The 18,608-nt window shown below is 43.8% G+C and overlaps 1 protein-coding gene across 4 annotated transcripts in view; it reads right to left on the bottom strand.

The window, feature by feature from the left end:
• Positions 1–17,838, bottom strand: part of LOC149436934 (protein Wiz-like) — a 129,899-nt gene extending 112,061 nt beyond the window's left edge. For all 4 annotated transcript variants that reach the window (XM_089661259.1, XM_089661262.1, XM_089661261.1 and 1 more), the window contains exon 1: positions 17,701–17,838. The gene's annotated coding sequence lies outside the window, so the exon portion shown is untranslated. The remainder of the gene's footprint in view (positions 1–17,700) is intronic.
• Between the last annotated feature and the right edge of the window lie 770 nt (positions 17,839–18,608).

Genomic DNA, 18,608 nt, shown 5'->3' with positions numbered 1-18,608 from the left:
AGACAGGGCAGAGCTCTATCCTGTCAGTGGGGATGTGCCTTTTTTGTTTCCCTGCAGAGCAAACAATAAAAATCGGCACACCCCTTAGTATACACACAAACATTGGTTAGGCATGCATTTATTGCTTTGATCACCCAAGATGTTAACCCCTTCCCAACCAGTGTCATTATTACAGTGACAGTGTATATTTTTAGCACTGATCAATGTATTAGTGTTACTGGTTCCCACAAAAGTATCAGCTAGTGTCAGACTACCTGTCATACTATTGCAGTCCCACTATAAATCGCTAATTACTGGTATAAAAAATAAATAAAAATTCCAGTATATATATCTATATACCATAGTTTGTAGATGCTATCTAACTTTTGCGCAAACCAATCAATATATGCGTACTGTTTTAACCAAAAATATGTAGCAGAATACATACTGGTCTACATTTATGAAGAAATTTGATTTTTATTTTTTTTATTGGATATGCTTTATAGCAGAAAGTAAAAAATATTGTTTTCTGATTTTTTTTTTACATTTTCGGTCTATTTTCATTTATAGCACAAAAGTAGAAAAAAACCCAGTGGTAATGAAATATCGCAAAAAAAAAAAAAAATCTCTATTTGTGTGAAAAAAAAATTATACAAAAATGTAATTTGTGTATAGCGTTGCATGACCACGCAATTTTCAGCTAAAGTAATGCAGTGACAAAAAGCAAAAAGTGGCCTGGTCATAAAGGGGAGAAAATATTCCAGAGGTCAAGTGGTTAAAGAAACCTTGTTTCTTTTTATTTACCCCCTATTTAACCGCTTGCTACCCACCTGCAATGTACTGCACACAGGCGGCAGCTACAGGCAAAGTGACATACAGGTACTTTGCTCTGGCTGTACTAACACAAGGGTGCGACCCAGAATGCAGATCCCGATGAATGGGACACGGTGGTCATGTGATCGCTATGCAATCATGATTACAATGTTAGAAGAGCTTTTATGAATCAAAGCTGAATCAATCATAACAGCTCTGCTTCTCTTACTGGTGAGCTGTGAATGGCCCACAGCTCTCACGTGGTACATGGGGTCAATCACAGCACCCTGTACCATGTGATCAGCTCAAGCCAATCACGGATCATTATTATATTAAACTGTCATGAACTTAACCCATTCATAACAGTTCAAAGCAAGCTTTGCATTGCAGGAGCAATAATCTTTATTGCTCCTGCAAAGCAAAGTGTAAATAAAAAAAAAAATCCTTTATCACCCCTCAGAGTAGTACAATGTTACTATGGTAATATTGTACTATGATAAAAGTATGTAAAAAAAAATAAAATGTAAAAAAATGAAACAAAAATTAAAAAATACTGTATTGAGTTTTTTTCTGCATCTATATCGGTGCTTTTTTCATTTCGGCCAATGGCCGAAAGGGGTGTTTTCGGCCACCAAAATATTGGTACATCCGTAAAACGTATCATGGTTTCTGAATTTCAAACTTTTTTGGGCCTGACCCTCAACATGGTCATGCCCAACAAGGACCAGCAACATACTGGTTCATTGTTGAACTTTGAGTGATTATACCGTGACGCAGCTACAGGTTTTCTTGGGCTCTCCCATCCTACATGGGAAACCGAGAATGCAGCCGGCAGGACCGCCAGCTGACCATAGAGCTGATAGGAGACCAGAATAGCTCCAATCATCTCTATGGTCTAAGAAACCGGAAGCTACGAGCATTTCATCATTTCTGTTTCGCTGGATAGTAACAGGACCATTTTAAAATTGGGAAAGCAGCTGATCACACCGATCTTGGTGTGATCAGATGCTTTAAGGGCAGAGGAGAGATCTAGAGTCTAATAGACCCCAGATTTCTGAAAAGAATATCTGTCATTGCCCATTGCTATCACAGGGGATATTTTCATTCCTTGTAACAACAATAAAAAGTGAAAAAAGGACAGTGTAAAAAGAAAAAAAAAAATCAAAGATGAATGCAAGCATTGGTCCCTTGCCGGTATGTAAACAAAGATTGCACCATGCATGCGAGGTATCATTGTGAATGTCAGATCGAAGGCAGTAATTCTAGTACTAGACCTCCTGTGTAAATATAAAGTGATGACCTATAAAGGTTTTTCAAGCATCACCTATCAATATAAAAACATTTACGTAGTTTGTCATGGCTGTGCACAATTTTATAGCATGTCACGTTTTGGTATCCATTTACTCGTCGTAACATCATCTTTATATTTTATAAAACAATTGGGCAAAATATTGTGTTTTTGTGCATTAAGATGAAAAAAAATTAGCATATGAAAAATTGCTGCGCAAATACCGTGTGACATAACAAATTGCAACACCCACCATTTTGTTCTCTAAGGATTTAAAATATATATATATATAATGTTTCGGGATTCAAGTAATTTTCAGCAAAAAAAAAAAAGTTTTTTCATGTAAACAAAATGTCAGAAAAGGCTTGTTCTTTAAGTGGTTAGAAAAGTAGGTGAGGTGTGTCATAAGCTTCTAATTTTGGCCCTAAAATGCTAGGATAGTAAAAGCACCCCCCCCTCCCCAAATGACCCCTTTTTGGAAAGTAGACACTCCAAGGTATTTGTTAAGGGGCATGGTGAGTATTTTGCAGGTTTCATCTGTTGCCACAAGTTTTTGGAAAATGAAGAAAGAAAACAAAAATGTATTTTTTCTTTTCTTTTTTTCTTTTTCAAAACCCTTTGACAAAAATATCTGAAAAAAACTCACCATGCCTCTTATCAAATTCCTTGGGGTGTCTACTTTCCAAAAAGGGGTCATTTGGGGGGGGGGTTACTATCCTGACATTTTAGGGCCTCTGAAACTGTGATAGGTAGCGAGGAAGTGATATGGAGAAATATGCTCTTTGGAGGCCTGAAGGTGGTCATTGGATTTTGGGGGCCTCTATGTGGCTAGGCTGCCAAAGTCTCTCACATGTGGTATCTCCATACTTGGGAGAAGTAGCAGAATGTGTTTTGGTGTGTTATTCCACATATAGCCATGGCATACGTGAGCAATAAATCATTTAAGTGACAGCTTTGTACTACAAAAAAAAACTATTTGTAATTTTCCAAAAATTTGTGGCAAAAAAAGTAAAATCTTCCAAGAACTCAATAAGCCTTAGGGTGTCTACTTTCCAAAAATTTGGGTCATTTGGGGGGGGGGGTTTGTACTGCCTTGGCATTTTAACACCTCAAGAAATGTGATAGGCAGGCAAAGTGTAAGCTGCTTAAATTCCTTAAATTCCAGTATACATACCATAGTTTGTAAACGATATAACTTTTCCACAAACCAATAAACACAAAATGTGATTTTTTTTATTACTAAAGACATGTAGCAGAATACATTTTGGCCTAAATTTATGACTAACTTTGAGTTTATTGGATATTTTTTATTACCGAAAGAAAAAATATTGTTTTTTGGTTAATGCTAATCAGTCCTTATTCATTTTTGAAGCCACTAATATTTAAACTTTTTTCATTTTAACCACTTGAGCCCCAGAGGATTTACCCCCCTTAATGACCAGGCCTTTTTTTGCTGTTTGGCGCTGCACTAATTTAAATGATAATTGCGCGGTCATGCAATGCTGTACCCAAACGAAATTTACGTCCTTTTTTTCACACAAATAGAGCTTTCTTTTGGTGGTATTTTATCACCTGTGCGCTTTTTATTTTTTGCGCTATAAACAAAAAAACCACGAAAATTTTGAAAAAAAACAATATTTTCTACTTTCAGCTATAAAAAATATATCGTAAACTCAAAGTTAGTCATAAATTTAAGCCAAAATGTATTCTGCTACATGTTTTTGGTAAAAATCCCGTGCATTAGCGGGCAAACTGGCGCTATCTAGGAGGGGAGCTAACACTATCGGAAGTCACCAGTGACACTAATACAGTGATCAGTAAAAATATGTTCACTGTAATCAATGACACTGGTGGCAGGGCAGTGAAGGGGTTAAATGGGGGGGAGGGGGGCGATCAAGGGGTTAAATAGGATTTCTGGTGCACTAGCAGGCAAACTGGCGCTATCTGGGAGGGGCGCTAACACTATCGGAAGTCGCCAGCGACACTGATACAGTGATCAGTAAAAATCTGTCCACTGATCAATGACACTGGTGACAGGGCAGTGAAGGGGTCAACTCAGGGGGGGCGATCAAGCGGTTAGACAGGATTATTGGTGTATTAGCGGGCAATCTGGCGCTATCTGGGAGGGGTGCTAACACTATCGGAAGTCGCCAGCAACACTGATACAGTGATCAATAAAAATCGGTTCACTGATCAGTGACACTGGTGACAGGGCAGTGAAGGGGTTAACTGGGGGGGGGGGCGATCAAGGGGTTAAACGGGATTACTGGTGTACTAGCGGGCAATCTGGCGCTATCTGGGAGGGGCGCTAACACTATCGGAAGTCGCCAGCGACACTGATACAGTGATCAGTAAAAATCGGTTCACTGATCAGTGACACTGGTGACAGGGTAGTGAAGGGGTTAACGGGGGGGGCGATCAAGGGGTTAAACGGGATTACTGGTGTACTGGCGGGCAGTCTGGCGCTATCTGGGAGGGGCGCTAACACTATCGGAAGTCGCCAGCGACACCGATACAGTGATCAGTAAAAATTGGTTCACTGATCAGTGACACTGGTGACAAGGCAGTGAAGGGGTTAACTGGGGGGGCGATGAAGGGGTTAAACGGGATTACTGGTGTACTGGCGGGCAAACTGGCGCTATCTGGGAGGGGCGCTAACACTATCGGAAGTTGCCAGCGACACTGATACAGTGATCAGTAAAAATTGGTTCACTGATCAGTGACACTGGTGACAGGGCAGTGAAGGGGTTAACTGGGGGGGCGATCAAGGGGTTAAACGGGATTACTGGTGTACTGGCGGGCAAACTGGCGCTATCTGGGAGGGGCGCTAACTCTATCGGAAGTCGCCAGCGACACTGATCAGTAAAAATCGCTTCACTGATCAGTGAGACTGGTGACAGGGCAGTGAAGGGGTTAACTGGGGGGGGGCGATCAGGGGGTTAAATGTGTCCTAGAGTGTTCTAACTGTAGTGTAGTGCTTGTGTACTCACTTTTACTGTGTCTTCTTCTCTGTCTGGAACGTAATGTGTCCAGGCAGAGAAGAATGACATCATATCCTGCCCTGTGTATATGTCAACACAGGACAGGATAGGACAGGGACCGATCATGTGATTTCAGCCAGAAATCACTGGCTGAAATCTAATGATTGATCCCTCCTGGATCAAATCGTGACACCCGCGGGTCGGCGGGAGCGCGCGCACGCGCCCCCTGCCGGCGAAAGTGTCGGGAGCGCGGAATCTGTTTTAAACCGTGGTTTTGCGCTCCACTGCCGCCCTGCACACGTATATACACAGTGGCAGGGCGGCAAGCGGTTAATGTTAAACCTTTTAGGGTTCATTTACACTTGCTTTGACTTTAACACACTTAACCACTTCGCTACCGGGCCAATTCTGACACTTCTCACATACATGTAAATATCTAAATTTTTTGTTCGAAAATTACTTTGAACCCTTAAAATTATATATATTTTTAGCAGAGGTGCAAGAGAATAAAATTATGGGTTTTGCATTTTTTTGTCACACGGTATTTGTGCAGTGGTTTTTCAAACGCAATTGTTTTGGGGAAAATATACACTTTCATGATTTTTCTTGTACACAAACACAATATAATACCCAATATTTTGGTAATTTGTAAACAATGACATTACAATGAGTAAATAGATACCTAACATGACATGCTTTAAAATTGTGCATGCCTTTGTCCAAACTACGATACCTAAAGTTCTCAATAGGCGATGTTTAAATTTTTTTTACAGGTTTAGAGTTATATAGAGATCTGGTGCTAGAATTATTGCTCTGCAGTTCGCGACGATGCCTGATATGTGTGGTGCAATCACCATTTAAATATCCGTGCAGGACTTGATGATGAACAATATCCTTTGTGACAGCATGGCCAGTGACAGGTCTATTAGACCTCAGATCTCTCCTCTGGTCTCCAATGTGGCCAAACAGACACAGCTGTTTTCTTGGCTGCTAAGGACCAAGTAAACAGAGAGGCGGAACCGGAAATTATGGAATACTCGCTGTTCCCAGCTTCCAGAGGTAGGAGGGCCACAGGGAGGGATGAACAATGTCAGTTACTCTCTCTCTGTGCTGTGCAGCCGTCACCACCAGCCACAACGCTCCCGGGCTTTGCAATCGGACAGGAGAACCCGGGAAAGGCGTCGGCATTGGGAAAGGACCCCCTTCCATCACCCGTAGAAGTGGTTGAGTTGCTGTTCTCCCAGTTCTGCTGTTCGAATCACTTCTGCCTCACTAGGTGTCGCCGGCTGAAAATTTTGCTATCGTGATGCCTGTAGCTGCATCATCCTGTTATAACCACTGCAAGTCACCAGCCGTAACCTCCGCAACCTGAACCCGGCCCCTCTCCACTCTGCAGCTGACCGTCTGTACGACAGTATCCTTCCACTGTCATGCCCTGACCTGGCCGCTACTGCGTACAATGACTCGCTATCAGCTGCCCTTGACTCCTTAGCACCCCTGACCACACGTAGCATTAGACCCCGACCGCTTCAACCCTGGCAAAACGACCACACTAAAAATCTTAAACGACGCAGTTGTGCGCTGGAGTGATTATGGCGTAAAACCAGATCCCCTCAAGCTTTCTCCCTCTACAAATCCGCCTTCCTCAGCTACACCTCCCTCCATGCCGCCAAACAAGCCTACTTTGTTACCCTCATCAACACCCTCTCCACCTGTCCTCGCCGACTCTTCTCCACTTTCAACTCCCTACTCTCCCCCCACCCCCACCCAGTACCTCACTCACCGCCCACGAGATTGCCAATCACTTCCAAAACAAGATTGATGCAATCCGTAAGGACATCGCCAATGCTCAACCTACCTCCCCACCTAGCCTCCCTCCCACTATAACGCCATTAACTCTCCCCTCCTCTGACCTCGCAGCCGCCCTGCCCCCCACCACACCTAACATCCCGCACACCTTATCCTCCCCAACACTCCGCTCCTTCAGCACTGCTACCACTGAGGAGGTCAATAAGGTCTTCTCAGAAGCCTGCCTCACCACTTGCCCCCTTGACCCTGTCCCCACAAAACTCCTCCGGTTACCCTCCTCCTCCATCCTACGCTCCTTCACCCACATCTTCAATCTCTCCCTCTCCACTGGCGCATTCTCCTCCCCCCTAAAGCACGCACACATCACTCCCATACTCATAAAACCCTCCCTGGACCCCACCGACCTGAACAACCTTAGACCCATCTCCCTGCTGCCATTTACTTCCAAGCTCCTTGAGTGCTTGGTCTACAATCGCCTAAGCGCCCACCTCACTGACAACAACCTCCTCGATCCACTACAGTCTGGCTTCCGTCCCCTACACTCCACCAAAACCGCCCTACTCAAAATCACTAATGACCTGCTAACCACCAAAGCTAATGGCCACTACTCAGTCCTCTTACTCCTCGACCTTTCCGCGGCCTTCGACACAGTTGACCACCTCCTCCTCCTTAATAAACTACACTCCCTCGGTATCAGAGACTTCGCTCTCTCCTGGCTCTCCTCCTATCTATCCCAACGCTCCTTCAGCGCTACCTATAATGCCACCACCTCCCCCTCTCTTCCCCTCTCTGTTGGGGTCCCCCAAGGCTCTGTCCTCGGGCCCCTTCTCTTCTCCATCTACACCTCCTCCCTCGGCAAACTGATACACTCCCACGGCTTCAACTACCACCTCTACGCCGATGACACACAAATTTACCTCTCCACCCCTCACCTCACCCCCCTCAGTCTCCGCCCGTATCACCCACCTACTGAACGACATATCAGAGTGGATGTCGCGCCATTTCCTCAAATTGAACCTTTCCAAAACTGAGCTCCTAATTTTCCCCCCAGCCCGTGCCCCCCACCCTCTCCATCACGACCAACAACGCCACCATCACTCCCACCCCGCAAGCCTAAGTCCTAGGTGTAACTCTTGACTCAAACCTGTCCTTCCAACCCCATGTCCAATCTTTGGCAAACTCATGCAGGCTCCATCTCTGCAACATCTCCAAAATACGTACGTTCCTAACCCCAGACACTACTAAACAACTCGTTCACTCCCTTATTATCTCACGACTCGACTACTGCAACTCCCTCCTCACCGGCCTACCTCATCACAGACTATCCCCGCTTCAGTCTATCCTGAACTCAGCGGCCAGACTCATCCACCTTACTAACCGCTCCGTATCCACCACCCCCTTCTGCCAATCCCTCCACTGGCTTCCGATTGCCCAACGCATTAAATTCAAACTACTAACACTGACATACAAAGCCATTCATAACGCTGCCCCAAACTACCTCACCGACCTAATACCCAAATACCACCCTACCCATAATCTTCGCTCCTCACAAGACCTCCTACTTTCTAGCTCCCAGGTCTCTACCTCCCACGCCCGACTGCAGGACTTCTCCAGGACTTCCCCCGTCCTCTGGAGCCCTCTACCCCAATCCATCAGACTGTCACCTTCCCTCCTCACCTTCAGGCACACCCTGAAAACCCATCTCTTCAGGGAAGCCTACCCCACCCTCACCTAATTGCTGATCTACACTCTACACTCCTCCTACTACTCCATCCCCCACAGCCACTTCCTCCTGTACCACTATCCCCTCCCTCCTAGATTGTAAGCTCGAAAGAGTAGGGCCCTCGAACCTCTCGTGTTTTGTCTTGTTACTGTATTGTCTCATGTACTGTCCCCCACTATAATGTACAGCGCTGAGCAAACCTTTTGGTGCTATATAAATAATGTATAATAATAATAAAAATAATAGAGGACGTCATAAAGCCTACAGCTTTTGGCTCTGTGTTTTTGTGATTCTTCTGTGACGCTCTTTTAAAGCTTTAATGAAGCTTGGCAAATACTCTGTGTGTTGAATTTCTTTATGCTTTAAAGGGGCCCAGTAGAACCCCGGCTCAGTAGTACCTTCACTCACCAGATCCCCAGCTCATTAGTACCCCTTTTCAGGAGATCCCCAGCTCATTAGTACCTCCATTCAGCATATTCCCTGCTTAGTAGTACCCCCAGCTCTGCTGATTTCACACTCAGTAGTACCCGCAGCTTTGCTGATCAACTGCTCAGTAGTAAACTCCAGCTCTACCGATTCCCCCATTCAGTAGTAACCCCCAGTTCTGCTGATCCTGTGGTTTGCTGATCCCCCTCTCTCTCCGGTCCCTGCTCAGCTCCCCCTATATTTCTCCCATGCTGCGCACCACATGTGAAATCTGATAGTTTCTCCTGCTGTTCTCCCAGCTCTGATGACCATCTACCGCTCAGGCCACTTTCTCCAGTCCCCGCTCACCATCCGCTATAGCATACCCGTATTGCACAGCACACGTGCTGTCTGCTAGTTGCTCCTGCTCAACACCAGATGTGACGTCTGCACCAGACACTTCCAGAATATATACAGTATATATAAACCAGAAGTAACTTCTAATGACGTTTTTCCAGTCGCTTGTGGGTTACAATACCTCCAAAACAAAGCGAAGCTAACTCTTAATAAAAGCCTCTCAAAAGCTGCAGGTGCTGTTAGTGAGCTTTGTCATAGACTTCTATGGAGGCTTTGGAGACACTTAGAAGCACCAAGAAAGTGACATAGGGTATCATTTTTAAAGCAAAGCAAACAAAACAACGTAAACAGGCCTGTAAGCTAACCATTTTATTTAGTGACAGGTGCTTTGGTTGGCAGAGTGCTTTAAAATGTGAGTCCAATGCCACAATTTGAAGCAAGTGTAAACAAGCCCAAAGACAGCCTGGTCCCTTTGATTGGGGAGCCAGCAGCCTACAGATAGCTCCTTCATGTTACTGTTGTGCTTGAACATACACACAGATTGAGATGAGCTGGCAAGATGTGTTCAGGGGGCATTTAAAATGCAAGGCACTGCAACTCAATACACTGCACATGGTGTATTTTCAGAACACATAGGTGTGAAGCTAGCCTCAAGGTTTTTAGCCCAAGTCGCTTATTTACAGTTTTGTGTTTCCTCAATTTTCACCATTTCATAAAAAGGCAAAATTTAAAATTTACAAACATTTGTTATTATTAATACTTTTTTGTATCTTTTGGATTTTTGTAAGCATTTTGTTATGTCATATCTTCATGAGCCAAGAATTACTTACATGTATTTTTATTAAAAAAAAATAATTCATAAACATTCGTGCAACTATCATGACGTACAAAATCAAGAGCACAGTCGTTTAATTCTACAGGGCCTGTGATTTAAAAAAATTATTTGTTGGATCTTTTAGTAACGTTCAAACCAAACCTGTAAGTGAAGAACAGTGAAAAATAGCAAAAATAGTCTGGTGACCTGAAGTTAAGAATGGGAGGCTGGGCAAAAGGGTTGAATATATTTAAAACTTAAGAACAATCATGTAAATTATTGCAGCTTACCAGTTCTTAGTCATGGCGGCTGCATTCATTTTCTATTTTCAGGCAAACACATTTTCGGCAAATACAGAAAAATATCAGTTGGTCCTGACAGAGATTCAATGTTCTTATAGCTTCCTGTGCAATGCTTTCTTCTGTGATCTACAAAACTCCTAACCTTAGCTAACAGAGGTGAGGAGAAAGGGGGCTGTTTGTAGCCAAATTCAAAAGAACAGCTTAGGGTGACAACACTATTCCTACATAGACCGAATACAGTGAGAGCATTGTCACCGTATGACAGGAAGAATATTAATGAAACGATCACCAGATGAAAAACTTTAAAAATATGGAAACTAATGCAGCCACCACATCCAAAGAAAAATCTAAGAACCACATCTAAGATAAACTGCAATATGTTACATTTATGTTCTTGAGTTTAAATTCAGTTAAAGAGGTAAACCGAAAAATTTTATATATTGGCAGCTTACCAATCCTTAGATATGGTGGCTGCATTCATTTTCTTTTTTTTCCCCCTCTATGGAGCACCGTGGTAGTTCATTGAATCTTTCTGTCAGTATATCTGCTTGCCTGTACATCTCATATGGCAAGCAGATATACAGACAGGTCTGCAGGAGACCTGCATGGCACCAGTGATCTACTGATTGTTTCTGTAATACTTTCCAGGCTCCTGCAGACAAAAATAATAATATGCACTTTTTGTTTACCTGCAAAAAAAAGTGCATTTATTATTTCATGTAAAAGATGACAGTCCAACGGCAAGAATTTCAAAAGCAGATCAGCAATGGCGGCTCTCATATTTCTGTCCTGACAGATTCCGCTAAATAAAAATAATATATACCGATGTACCTATGTCATGTGAGGCTTGGGAATGCCTCGCCTCAACCTCTCCAGGCATATAATGGCTTTACCAGTAATATATACAGGGTGATTTATCAATGCTTTTACCCAAAATTTACATGTTTTTCAAATAAGATGCAACTTGAAAAATGGGTGCATCTTGGATGAAAAGTGTGTAAATCTTTGGTGAATACACTGTTAAATTCAGCTCACAATGGGGTTGGTTTACTAAAGCTGGAGAGTGCAAAGTCTGGTGCAGCTCTGCATGTTTCTAACTTCAGCTTTTTCAAATAAGTTTTGACAATAAAAACTGGAAGCTGATTGGTTTCTCCTCCTCCTCTTCCCATTTCCTTACAGGTAATACACAGCGAGAGAATGACATCCTCTCTAGACATACAGTATATATGGTTTTATGGCTTGTGCACATGTCCATACAGCGGATGCTCGGGTGTAATTCTCTGCTTGGGAGTCACAGGTGCACCGTACTGTCCTCTACCAGTCAAAATGAACAAAAGGTTGTACTCAAGATATACGCACATCCAAGTAGTACATGTGTACATATATGCTATCTCTGACTTTCTGCACATAAATACTGGTTCGCAAGTACCACTCAAATGTTCAGCTGCTATATCAGGCTGTGGTTGATTTTGACAAGCTGCAGGCAGCGGGCTGTACGCTGCACCTGTGACTCCCAGGCACAGAATTATGCCCTAATGTACACTGCTCAGCATCAACAGCCATGTGCACAGACTTACCAGTGGTATATAATGTATATATGGGGTGAGATAAATAAGAGTCTCCTCATACAGGTAATACAGACAGAGCCAGGCTTCCCATACATATACAATCCCCTCTTTTATATAATATGTCGATGAATGTTTGCCCACTCACAAAGAAATGATCAGTCTAAAACTCGAATGGTAGGTGTATTGTAACACTGAGAGACAGAATAGCAACAAAAAATTCAAAAGAATTCGATTTTTAGACTGATCATTTCTTTGTGAGTGGGCAGACATTCAAAATCAGCAGGGGATCAAATACTTATTTCCTTCACTACATTTTATATATATATATATACACACACACACATATACATATCCATTCTTCACATCAATTAAAACATGAGTGAATATACCCCACAATGTATCCATGGGCTATGACATTAGAAAATGCCTCTTCTCTCCCCATACAGGTAATGAAGAGAGGCAGACCACCTCTCCAGACATATGTATAGTTTTAAAGCAGAACTAAACCCATCGCTTTAAGTTAAAAAAAAAAGTTACATTGCCGTCATGCCGGGAATGCTAACTGTCACATTTGCTTGTGCTCTCCTCCAAAGTGTCAAACCACCAAATGGCTGGAGTCATAACTGATCACATGTGTAGCACCATGGCAGTTGTAGATCAAACAGAGGCTACGATGGCAGCTTCCTTGGCTGAAAAGGAGAGGAGGGTTTAGTTCTGCTTTATCAATAAGTTCACCCAAGATTCCCACATTTGTCACATATGATTCATCCAAGAGTCAATCATTCGTCTAGATGAAAATATTGATAAATAGACCCTATCATGTATGTACGGGACGTGATCCTTACGTATGCCTCTCCTCTCTCCATACATCTTCCCTTACAGGTAATACAGGGAGAGAGAAAGAGATAAAACCTCTCCAGACACAATAGCTTTACCAGTAATATATAATGAAGTGGGAATTAGTAACACTGTAGTAGCTGTCCATGGCCACCAATCAGCTTTTAGTTTTCATTTTCACAGCTTAACTGAACAAACTGAAGCTAGAAGCTGATTAGTTACTATGCACAGAACAGTAAAAGTAGAAAATCCCCCCAATGTATGTATACAGGGTGTGAGGTATGACGACTAACTTTTTTCTCTCTCTCTCTCTATATAATATACACTCACTGGCCACTTTATCAGGTACACCTTGCTAGTATCAGGTTGGACCCCCTTTTGCCTTCAGAACTGCTTTAATTCTTCATGGCATAGATTCAACAAGGTGTTGGAAACATTCCTCAGAGATTTTGGTTCATATTGATATGATAGCATCACACAGTTGCTGCAGATTTGTCAGCTGCACATCCATGATGTGACTCTCCAGTTCCACATCCTAAAGGTCCTCTGTTGGATGGAGATCTGGTGACTGTGGAGGTCGTTGGAGTACAGTGAACTCATTGTCATGTTCAAGAAACCAGTTTGAGATGAGTTGAGCTTTGTGATATGGTGCATTATCCTGCTGGAAGTAGCCATCAGAAGATGGGGACACTGGAGTCAGAAAGGGATGGATCCTACCATCTGAATGTCGCAGCTGAAATCGAGACTCATCAGACCAGGCAATGTTTTTCCTATCTTCTATTGTCCAATTTTGGTGAACCTGTGCAAATTGTAGCCTCCGTTTCCTGTTCTTAGCTGACATGAGTGGCACCCAGTGTGGTCTTCTGGTGCTGTAGCCCATCTGCTTCAAAGTTCGTTTTGTGTGTTTAGAGATGGTATACTGCATTCCTTGGTTATTTGAGTTACTGATGCCTTTCTATAATCTTGGACCAGTCTGCCCATTCTCCTCTGACATCAACAAGGAATTTTTGTCCACACAACTGCAGCTTATTTAATATTTTCTATTTTTTGGACCATTCTATGTAAACCCTAGAGATTGTTGTACATGAAAATCCCAGATCAGCAGTTTTTGAAATACTCAGACCAGCCTGTCTGGCACCAACAACCATGTCACGTTCAATGTCACTTAAATCCCCTTTCTTCCCCATTCTGATGCTCGGTTTGAACTTCAGTAAGTCATCTTCACCATGTATAGATGCCTAAATGCATTGAGTTGCTGCCATGTGATTGGCTGATCAGCAATTTGTGTTACCAAGAAATTGAACAAGTGTACCTAATAAAGAGGCTGGTGAGTATATATATATATATATATATATATATATATATATATATTACACACACTATATTGCCAAAAGTATTGGGACGCCAGTCTCTACACTCACATGAACTTTAATGGCATCCCAGTCTTCGTCTGTAGGGTTCAATATTGAGTTGGCCCACCCTTTGCAGCTATAACAGCTTCATCTCTTCTGGGAAGGCCGTCCACAAGGTTTAGGAGGGTGTCTATGGGAAGGTTTGACCATTCTTCCAGAAGCACATTTGTGAGGTCAGGCACTGATGTCGGACGAGAAGGCCTGGCTCGCAGTCTCCACTCTAATTCATTCCAAAGGTATTCTATCAGGTTGAGGTCAGGTTCTGTGCAGGCCAGTCAAGTTCCTCCATCCCAAACTCGCTCATCCATGTCTTGATGGAGCTTGCTTTGTGCACTGGAGCACAGTCATGCTGGAACAAGAAGGGGCCATCCTCAAACTGTCCCCACAAAGTTGGGAGCATGAAATTGTCCAAAATGTCTTGGTATGCGGACGTCTTAAGAGTTCCCTTCATTGAAACTAGGGGGCCAAGCCCAACCCCTGAAAACCAACCCCACACCATAATCCCCCTCCACCAAACTTTACACTTGGCACAATGCAGTCAGGCAAGTATCGTTCTCCTGGAAATCGCCAGACAGAGAAGCGTGATTCATCACTCCAGAGAACGTCTTCACTGCGAGTCCAGTGGCGGTGTGCTTTACATCACTGCATCTGACGTTTTGAATTGCACTTGGTGATGTAAACCCATTCCATGAAGCTCTCTACACACTGCTGTTGTGCTAATCTGAAGGCCACACGAAGTTTGGAGGTCTTTAGCTATTTACTCTGCAGACAGTTGGTGACTTCTGCGCACTTCACTATGCGCTGACCCCACTCTGTCATTTTACGTGGCCTACCAGTTTGTGGCCGAGTTGCTGTTCCCAGTTGCTTCCACTTTGTTATAATACCACTAGCAGTTGGCCGTGGAATATTTAGTAGAAAGAAAAATTTCATGGATGGACTTATTGCACAGGTGGCAACCTATCACGGTACCACGTTGAATTCACTGAGCTCCTGAGAGCGACCCATTCTTTCAGAAATGTTTGTAGAAGCAGTCTGCATGCCTAAGGGCTTGATTTTATACACCTGTGGCCATGGAGGTGATTAAAACACTTGAATCCAATGATTTGTAGGGCTGGCCCAATACGTCTGGCAATATAGTGTACAGTATATAAATAATCACACATAACTTTATGACCACCCACCTAATATTGAGTATGTTCCCCTTTTGCCACCAAAACAGCTCTGACCTATCAAGGTATGGAGACACTCCTCTGAAGGTATGCGGTATTAGCTGCACCAAGCCATCAGTAGAATATCAGTAGAAGTCAGTTTAAGTCCTGTAATTTGTGAAGTAGGCCTCTATGGAGCAGACTTGTTTTTCAAACATATCCCACAGATACTTGATTGGGTTGTGATCTGGAGAATTTGGATGCCAAGTCAAGACCTCAAACTCTTTGTTGCGACTCATCAGGGAATACTGTTTTCATGAAGGGGTGTACTTCATCAGCAACAAAGTCTAGGTAGGTGATACATGTCAAGCAACAACCACATGAATGGCAGGACCCAAGGTTTCCCAGCAATAGAATGCCCAAAGAATTATGCTGCCTCCACTGGCTTGCCTTTTTCCCATAGTGTATCTTGGTGCCACCTCTTCCCCCAGGTAAGCCATGCACACAGCTATCAACATGATGTAATAGAAAACCGGACCAGAGCACCTATTGCTCTGTGGTCCAGTTCTGATGCTCACCTGCCCATTGTATGGCTTTGGCTGTGGACACGGTCAGCATAGGCACCCTGACCGGTCTACGGCTACACAGAAAACTGTGACACCTTTCTATCAGAACCAGCATTAAAGTGAGACTAAACCCCCTTTTCCTTTTCGGCCAAGGAAGCTGCCATCTTAGCCTCTGTTTGATCAGCATCTGCCATGGTGCTGCACATGTGATCCGTTATGACACCAGCAGTTTCATGGTTTGACAGTTTGGCTGACAGCACAGGAAAATGTGACAGTTAGTATTTCCGGCATGCTGGCAATGTAACTGTTTTCTGAAACCATTAATGTGGTTGTAAACCCTTACATATACCCAGTGATGTGATTGGCCTCAGGTGATACAGAGATTAAATAAATCATCTTGCATAAGTTGTACATGTTTATCTACGGCCATATGTCTCCTACATCCATCCATAGTGCAGAATTAACACAGGATCTCTCAGCTCTGAAAAGTAGGGGGTGGAGGAGAGGTCTGAAAGCTGATTGGAGGGAAGAGACACACACCCCTCTACACAGTTCACAGAGCTGAGGCTGTCAGTCTGCTGGAGGTTCCTCCTCTGTCACCATTTTTGTCTTGGTGTCAAGAAAACTTATCAGAAGTGATCCATGCTGATGGCAAAGGAACGAAGTAGCAAACGGTAATTACATTTGGTGCTCTGGACTTAGTCAAGTACACACTATAGAAGGATATGCTTTGTTCATATTTCATGTCTGAGGTTTACAACCACTTTAATTTAATGGGTTTAGTTGAACTTTTTCAGCAATTTAACCTCCATGGGCATGTGTCAAAACTAGACCACGGAGCAATGGACAAAGGTGGTCTGCTCTGATGCAATCAAGAATGGTTTGGGGAACACAATGAGATTGAAGCGTTGACTTGGCCTCCAAATTCTCCAGATCTCAATCCAATCGAGTACCTATGGGATGCACTAAAAAAGTCTGATCCATGGAGCCCCCACCTCCCAACTTACAGGACTTATTGGATCAGATGCTGGCAGCTTGGTGCTGGACACCACAACATACCTTCAGTAAAAAGGGACCTACTCAATATAAGGTGGGTGCTCAAAAAGTTATGGCTGATCGTTGTGTATTTATAGTCCAAGGGGTGTGAGGTAATGTCTCCTCCCTCCCATACAAGTAATACAGAGAGACCCACTGCAGACATGTATATGGTGTTACCTCAGGGCAATTTACTAAGCTGTGCAAGACAACCAATCAGCTTTGAGCTTTCATTTTCAAACCTTAACTGAAGACGTAACAGCTCAAAGCTGATTGGTTGCCATGCATATCCGCTCCAGTCTAAGTAAATTCCCTCCAATGTATGTATAGGATGTGAGAATGAAGAATTCCTCTCTATATATAGAGCCAGTCATATACACCCCTCATATATATATGGATAGATAGATATGATGTATGTATGAGGTGTGATGATGCCTCCCCTCCTCCTCCCCCATACACACCTCTAATCTGTACATGATGGATGCATGGGATGAAAGTCTGGCTGATTCCCTCTCCCCTGCAGACACTGGCTCCTCCCCTCACACCGGGCCCGTGACAGGCTCAGCTGTTGCCCCGTTACCCCACAGTCGGTTCCCCCCCTCCCCCGACAGGCAGCACAGTCACCCTTCCCGTCTCCTCCCGCCGCTCAGCCCGCAGTCTCACCCCCTAAGCCGGGTCCCGCGGCTCCGTCTCGGTACATTGCCCCTTTAAGAGCGGCTCCGGTACAAGACGATCCGTCCGGAGACAGGAGACAAGAGGGGGGCTGAGAAACAGACAGGGCGCCGGAGAGTGACGTCACCATAGGCGCCGACCGTGCCGAGCCTCCATGTTGGAGGAGGCAAAGGCTGTGTGGGTGTGGCCAGGCAGAGGAAGGCGCCAGTGGAAGGGAGAGTTCCATGGCCTGGAGACACGCTTTTTGGGACGTGTTATGAACTCAGTGCTGGAGAGTGGAACGTTCATTGGCCTCCTAGTTCACTGTACTGTGTGCATTGTGAAAGCACAGCTATACCTAAGCAGGAAAATGTCATATTTACAATAAACATGGACCCCAGATACAATCTTTATTGCATAGGTCTGTTCTGCTTGGCACAATGTAAGTATGCATAGCTTGTACCTGAGAAGCTGACAACCATGTACCAGTTGACACTATTACAGTCTAGGGTTGCCACTTCATCCTTTTGTATTTCAATGGTTTTTATTCATTTATAAACAGTTCAAGAAGACATGCCCACACGGGCTATCAATTGCACATAAAAAGTAAAGAAAACAAAGCTCTAATACCAACAGAGCAAAAGGTGTGCCCACACGGGCCATCAATGGCACATAGATTACAAAAACAGTAACTCAAACCAAAGGCAGCTCTCCACCACCATACAAAAGCCAAACAAAAATAGAAAAGGATCTTGTCTTCCATGACTCATAAGGGAGTGGACCTGGGTCCTAGTACTCCTTTTGAGGATCTTTGCGTTACTTCCGAGTCCAATTCACATGTTATATTGGTGGCTTACCGGTCGCTCAATCAATCGTCCAGGTGATAAGTTTGTCCCACCATTTCCTCTCAAGTGGGAGTT

This window comes from Staurois parvus, unplaced genomic scaffold (genome assembly GCF_062004578.1).
Source record: "Staurois parvus isolate SC_StPar_1 unplaced genomic scaffold, SC_StPar_1.0 ptg001328l, whole genome shotgun sequence".
In the NCBI taxonomy this organism is placed as follows: domain Eukaryota; kingdom Metazoa; phylum Chordata; class Amphibia; order Anura; family Ranidae; genus Staurois; species Staurois parvus.
The sequence above is the reverse complement of the archived record's forward strand: the minus strand, read 5'-3'. Positions and strand labels throughout refer to the sequence as shown.